Source organism: Sorex fumeus, unplaced genomic scaffold (assembly GCF_029834395.1).
Source record: "Sorex fumeus unplaced genomic scaffold, SorFum_2.1 ptg000139l, whole genome shotgun sequence".
In the NCBI taxonomy this organism is placed as follows: domain Eukaryota; kingdom Metazoa; phylum Chordata; class Mammalia; order Eulipotyphla; family Soricidae; genus Sorex; species Sorex fumeus.
In genome coordinates, this window is record NW_026606196.1 from 2179685 (window position 1) to 2185684 (window position 6000).

Below are 6000 nucleotides of genomic sequence, written 5' to 3' on the forward strand. Positions count from 1 at the left end.
GCTGATAGGGACACAATTCAGAGGAGCAGCGAATTCGCCAAATCCTTTTCGTGTTCTTAATCCCTCACGACCGTGAGGGAATAGGGACAAGAAAAGGATTTGGACGGTTAGCAAGATTTCGAGCCTGGAGCGCTAGCAAATCGGCGGGGCAATTTCCTGCCTTGCGAGCTGGAGCCGGCCCCGCCTCTCGGGCTTCAATTTCTCCGCCCCTCGCTCCTGAGCCGGGTGAGCTACCCAGAGGCTCTGCCCCACAGGGAAACTCCTGGCAGGCTCTCCTGTGCCCGGTTCCAGGTACGCCCGAGGCCAAACACACCAAAACCCAAGTTCCAAAATGGAGACGTTACAGGGTCAGCTCGTGCAAATACAGGAATCGCGGGAGGACCGTGCAGTTCTAACGCATAGGGAATTCAACGTTCTTCAGAGTGTGGCTTTTGGAGTCCGGTGAATCATCCCCAGTCCCTCCAAGAGTGTTTCTGGACTCTCTCTCCGCCACTCCCCCACCCCCAGTGCCAAAGTGCCGCCTCGAGAGGCACCAGGAGAATCTTGTGAGGCGGGCTGGAGTCTTGGAAGTGCAGGGTTCCGAACGGAACATGGCGTGGAATATGTACCTCTAGCACTTTATCTCTGCCAAGGATGTCCCCGAGTCCCCTTCACCTCTGCCCCCCGTCTCTCTCCCTTCTCACACTTTCTCTCCTCCATCTCTAGAGTCTGGGTTCAAGTGGCTATGCATCTTCTCCAGTTCCCCGAAATACCAACCCGACGCGGTAGCCTCTGCTGTTTCCCCTTCTCCTCCTGTCCTCCAGGGCACACAACGTGGTCTGCTTCTCTCTCATGCTGCAGCAAGTTGCAGAACTCCATCATTTCTGATAGCTGAGTAGGATAGTTATGTACAGGGAGACACCGTTTTTCTGATCCATCCTCAGGATCCGCGGAACTGCTGATGAATCTGTCGGTTGGTTAGGGAGCTTAGCTCTTTTGCTTAGTCTTTCCAAGATTAGTGCTGTGCTGAGTGCGCTTGAAGGTATATTTTTCTGTCCTGGGGGTTCCAGACTGCCAAGCGGCTCGCCAGTCAGTGGATTGAGAATTTTCCATACTTCTCCACCAGGCTGAAAGGGACAGAATTCAGATGAGCAGTGAATTCTCCAAATCATTTTCGTGTCCCAATTCCTCACGACCATGAGGGAATTGGGACACGAAAATGATTTGGACGTTTTGCAGGATTTGGAGGCTGGAGCGCTAGCAAATCATCTGATCGTTTTCCTGCCTTGGGAGCGGCAGCCGGCCCCACCTATCCAGATTCAACTGCTCTGCTCCACTCTCCAGAGATTGGTGAGCTCCACAGAGAATCTGGCTCGCAGGGAAACGCCTGGCGGGTTCCCCTGTGCCGGGTTCATGGTTTTCCCGAAGCCAAACACACCACAACCCAAGTCCCAAAATGGAGACGTTTCTGGGTCCGCTCGTGCAAATCGAGGAACCACGGGCGGACCATGCATTGCAAACGCAGCGGAAATTCAATGTTCTTCAGAGTGTGGCTTTTGGCATCCGTGGACCCATCCCCAGTCCCTCCACCAGTGTTTCTGGACTCTCTCCTGCTGCCCCTCCCTCCAGTGCCAAAGTGCCGCCTTGGTACCCGGAGACTCTTGTGAGGCGTCCTACAGTCTTGGAACTGCAGGCATCAGAACGGAACATGGCTTGAAATATGTACCTCTAGCACTTTTTCTCTGCCACGGATGTCCCCGAGTCCCCTTCACCTCTGCCCCTGTCTCTCTCCCATCTCACACTTTCCCTCCTCCGTGACTAGTGTCTGGGTCCAAGGGGCTAAGTATCTCCTCCAGTTCCCCAACATACCACCCTGACGACATACCCTCTGCTGTTTCCCCTTCTCCTCCCTTCAAACAGGGCACACAACATGGTCCGGTTCTCTCTCATGCTGCATCACGTTGCAGAACTCCATCATTTCTGATAGCTGAGTAGGATACATATGTACAGGGAGACACTGTTCTTCTGATCCATCCTCAGGATCCGCGGAACTGCTGCTGAATCTGTAGGTTGGTTAGGGAGCTTAGCTCGTTTTCTTAGTCTTTCCATGATTATTGGAGTGCTGAGAGCGCTTGAAAGAATATTTTTCTCTCCTGGGTATTCCAGACCTCCAATCGGCTTGCTGTTCAGTGGATTGAGAAGTTTCCATACTGGCTCCACCAGGCTGAAAGGGAAAGAATTCAGAGGAGCAGCGAATTCGCCCAATCCTTTTCGTGTCCCTATTCCCTCACGACCGTGAGGGAATAGGGCACGGAAAGGATTTGGACGGTTTGCAAAATTTCGAGCCTGGAGCGCTAGCAAATCGGCGGGGCGTTTTCCTGCCTTGCGAACTGCAGCCGGCCCCGCCTCTCTGGGTTCCACTGCTCCGCCCCTCTCTCCTAATCCGGGTGAGATCCTCAGAGCCTCTGCCCAGCAGGGAAACGCCTGGCAGGCTCCCCTGTGCCCGGTTCCAGGTTCGACCGAGGTCAAACACACCACAACCCAAGTCCCAAAATCTAGATGTGTCTGGGTCCGCTCGTGCAAATCCAGGAACAGCGGGAGGACCGTGCAGTGCTAACGCAGTGGAAATTCAATGTTCTTCAGAGTGTGGCTTTTGGCGTCCGGAAACCCATCCCCAGTCCCTCCACCAGTGTTTCTGGACTCTCTCTCTCTGCCGTCCCTCCCCCCAGTGCCAACGTGCCGCCTTGAGAGGCACCAGGAGTATCTTGTGAGGCATGCTGGAGTCTTGTAATTGCAGGGTTCTGAATGGAACATGCCTTGGAATTTGTGCCTCTAGCAAATTGTCTCTGCCACAGATGTCCCCGTGTCCCCTTCATCTCTGCCCCCGTCTCTCTCCCTTCTCACACTTTCGCTCCTCCCTCTCTAGGGTCTGGGTCCAAGGGCTATGCTTCTCGTCCAGTTCCCCGAAATAGCACCCCGACGCAATACCCTCCGTTGTTTCCCCTTTTCCTCCGGTCCTCCAGGGCACACGATGTGGTCCGCTTCTCTTCATGCTGCAGCAAGTTGCAGGATTCCATCATTTCTGATAGCTGAGTAGGATAGTTATGTACAGGGAGACACCGTTTTTCTGATCCATCCTCAGGATCCGCGGAACTGCTGCTGAATCTGTCTTTTGGTTAGGGAACTTAGCTCTTTTGCTTAGTCTTTCCATGATTAGTGGAGTTCTGAGAGCGCTTGAAGGAATATTTTTCTCTCCTGGGCGTTCTAGACCGCCAAGCGACTCGCCGTTCAGTGGATTGAGAAGTCTCCATACTGGATCCACCAGTCTGAAAGGGACAGAATTCAGAGGTGCAGCGAATTCGCCAAATCCTTTTTGTGTCCCTATTCCCTCACGGTCGAAAAGGATTTGGACGGTTTGCAAGATTTCGAGCCTGGAGCTCTAGCTAATCCGCGGGGCGTTTTCTTGCCTTGCGAGCTGGAGCTGGCCCCGCCTCTCCGGCTTCAATTGCACCGCCCCTCTCTCTTGAGCCGGGTGAGCTCCCCAGAGCCTCTGCCCCACAGGGAATCTCTTGGCAGGCTCCCTTTTGCCCGGTTCCAGGTACGCCCGAGGCCACACACCACAGCCCAAGTCCCAAAATGGAGACGTTACAGGGTCAGCTGGTGCAAATACAGGAATCGCGGGAGGACCGTGCAGTTCTAACGCATCGGGAATTCAACGTTCATCCCAGTGTGGCTTTTGGAGTCCGGGGAATCATCCCCAGTCCCTCCAGGAGTGTTTCTGGACTCTCTCTCTCCGCCACCCCTCCCCCCAGTGCCAACCTGCCACCTCGAGAGGCAACAGGAGAATCTTGTGAGGCAGGCTGGAGTCTTGGAAGTGAAGGGTTCCGAACGGAACATGGCTTGGAATATGTACCTCTAGCACTTTATCTCTGCCAAGGATGTCCCCGAGTCCCTTTCACCTCTGCCCCTGTCTCTCTCCCATCTCACACGTTCCCTCCTCCATTACGAGGGTCTGGGTCCAAAGGGCTAAGCATCTCCTCCAGTTCCCCAAAATACCACCCCGACGAGATACCCTCCGCTGTTTCCCCTTCTCCTCCCTTCCTAAAGGGCACACGAAATGGTCCGGTTCTCTCTCATGCTGCATCACGTTGCAGAACTCCATCATTTCTGATCGCTGAGTAGGATGCATATGTACAGGGAGACACCGTTTTTCTGATCCATCCTCAGGATCCGCGGAACTGCTACTGAATCTGTCGGTTGTTTAGGGAGCTTAGGTCTTTTGCTTAGTCTTTCCATGATTAGTGGAGTGTTGAGAGCGCTTGAAGGAATATTTTTCTCTCCTGGGGGTTCCAGACCACCATCCGGCTCGCCGTTCAGTGGATTCAGAAGTTTCCATACTGGATCCACCAGGCTGAAAGGGACAGAATTCAGAGGAGCAGCGAATTCACCAAATCCTTTTCGTGTCCCTATTCCCTCACGAAAAGGATTTGGACGGTTTGCAAGATTTCGAGCCTGGAGCGCTAGCAAATCGGCGGGGCAATTTCCTGCCTTGCGAGCTGGAGCCGGCCCCGCCTCTCCGGCTTCAATTTCTCCGCCCCTCGCTCCTGAGCCGTGTGAGCTCCCCAGAGCCTCTGCCCCGCAGGGAAACTCCTGGCAGGCTCCCCTGTGCCCGGTTCCAGGTACGCCCGAGGCCAAACACACCACCACCCAAGTCCCAAAATGGAGACGTTACTGGGTCTGCTCGTGCAAATCCAGGAATCGCGGGAGGACTGTGCAGTTCTAACGCATCGGGAATTCAACGTTCTTCAGAGTGTGGCTATTGCAGTCCGGGGAATCATCCCCAGTCCCTCCAAGAGTGTTTCCTGTCTCTCTCTCTCTCCACCACCCCTCCCCCCAGTGCCAACGTGCCGCCTCGAGAGGCACCAGGAGAATCTTGTGAGGCAGGCTGAAGTCTTGGAAGTGAAGGGTTCCGAACGGAACATGGCTTGGAATATGTACCTCTAGCACTTTATCTCTGCCAAGGATGTCCTCGAGTTACCTTCCCCTCTGCCCCTGTCTCTCTCCATTCTCACACTTTCCCTCCTCCGTCTCTAGGGTCTGGGTCCAAGGGGCTATTCATCTCCTCCAGTTCACCGAAATACCACCGTGACGTGGTAGCCTCCGCTGTTTCCCCTTCTCCTCCCGTCCTACAGGACACACGACGTGGTCTGCTTCTCTCTCATGCTGCAGCAAGTTGCAGAACTCCATCATTTCTGATAGATGAGTAGGATAGTATGTACAGGGAGACACCGTTTTTCTGATCCATCCTCAGGATCCGCGGAACTGCTGCTGAATATATAGATTGGTTAGGGAGCTTAACTCTTTTGCTTAGTCTTTCCATGATTAGTGGAGTGCTGAGAGCGCTTGAAGGAATATTTTTCTCTCCTGGGGGTTCCAGACCGCCAAGCTGCTCGCCGTTCGGTGGATTGAGAAGTCTCCATACTGGCTCCACCAGGCTGATAGAGACAGAATTCGGACGAGCAGCGAATTCTCCAAATCCTTTTCGTGTCCCAAATCCCTCAGGACCATGAGGGAATAGGGACACGAAAAGGGTTTGGACGTTTTGCAGGATTTGGAGGCTGGAGTGCTAGCAAATCATCTGGGCGTTTTCCTGCATTGGGAGCGGCTGCCTGCCCCGCATCTCCAGATTCCACTGCTCCGCCACACTCTCCAGAGATTGGTGAGCTCCGCAGAGACTCTGGCCCGCAGGGAAACGCCTGGCAGGGTCCCCTGTGCCCGGTTCCAGGTTCGCACGAGGACAAACACCCCACCACCCAAGTCCCAAAGTGGACACTTTTCTGGGTCCGCTCGTGCAAATCCAGGAACCGCGGGAGGTCCGTGCAGTGCTAACGCAGCGGAAATTCAGTGTTCTTCAGTGTGGCTTTTGGCGTCCGGGAACCCATCTCCAGTCCCTCCAAGAGTGTTTTTGGACTCTCTCTCTACCTACCCTCCCCCCTGTGCCAACTGCCGCCTTGAGAGGCA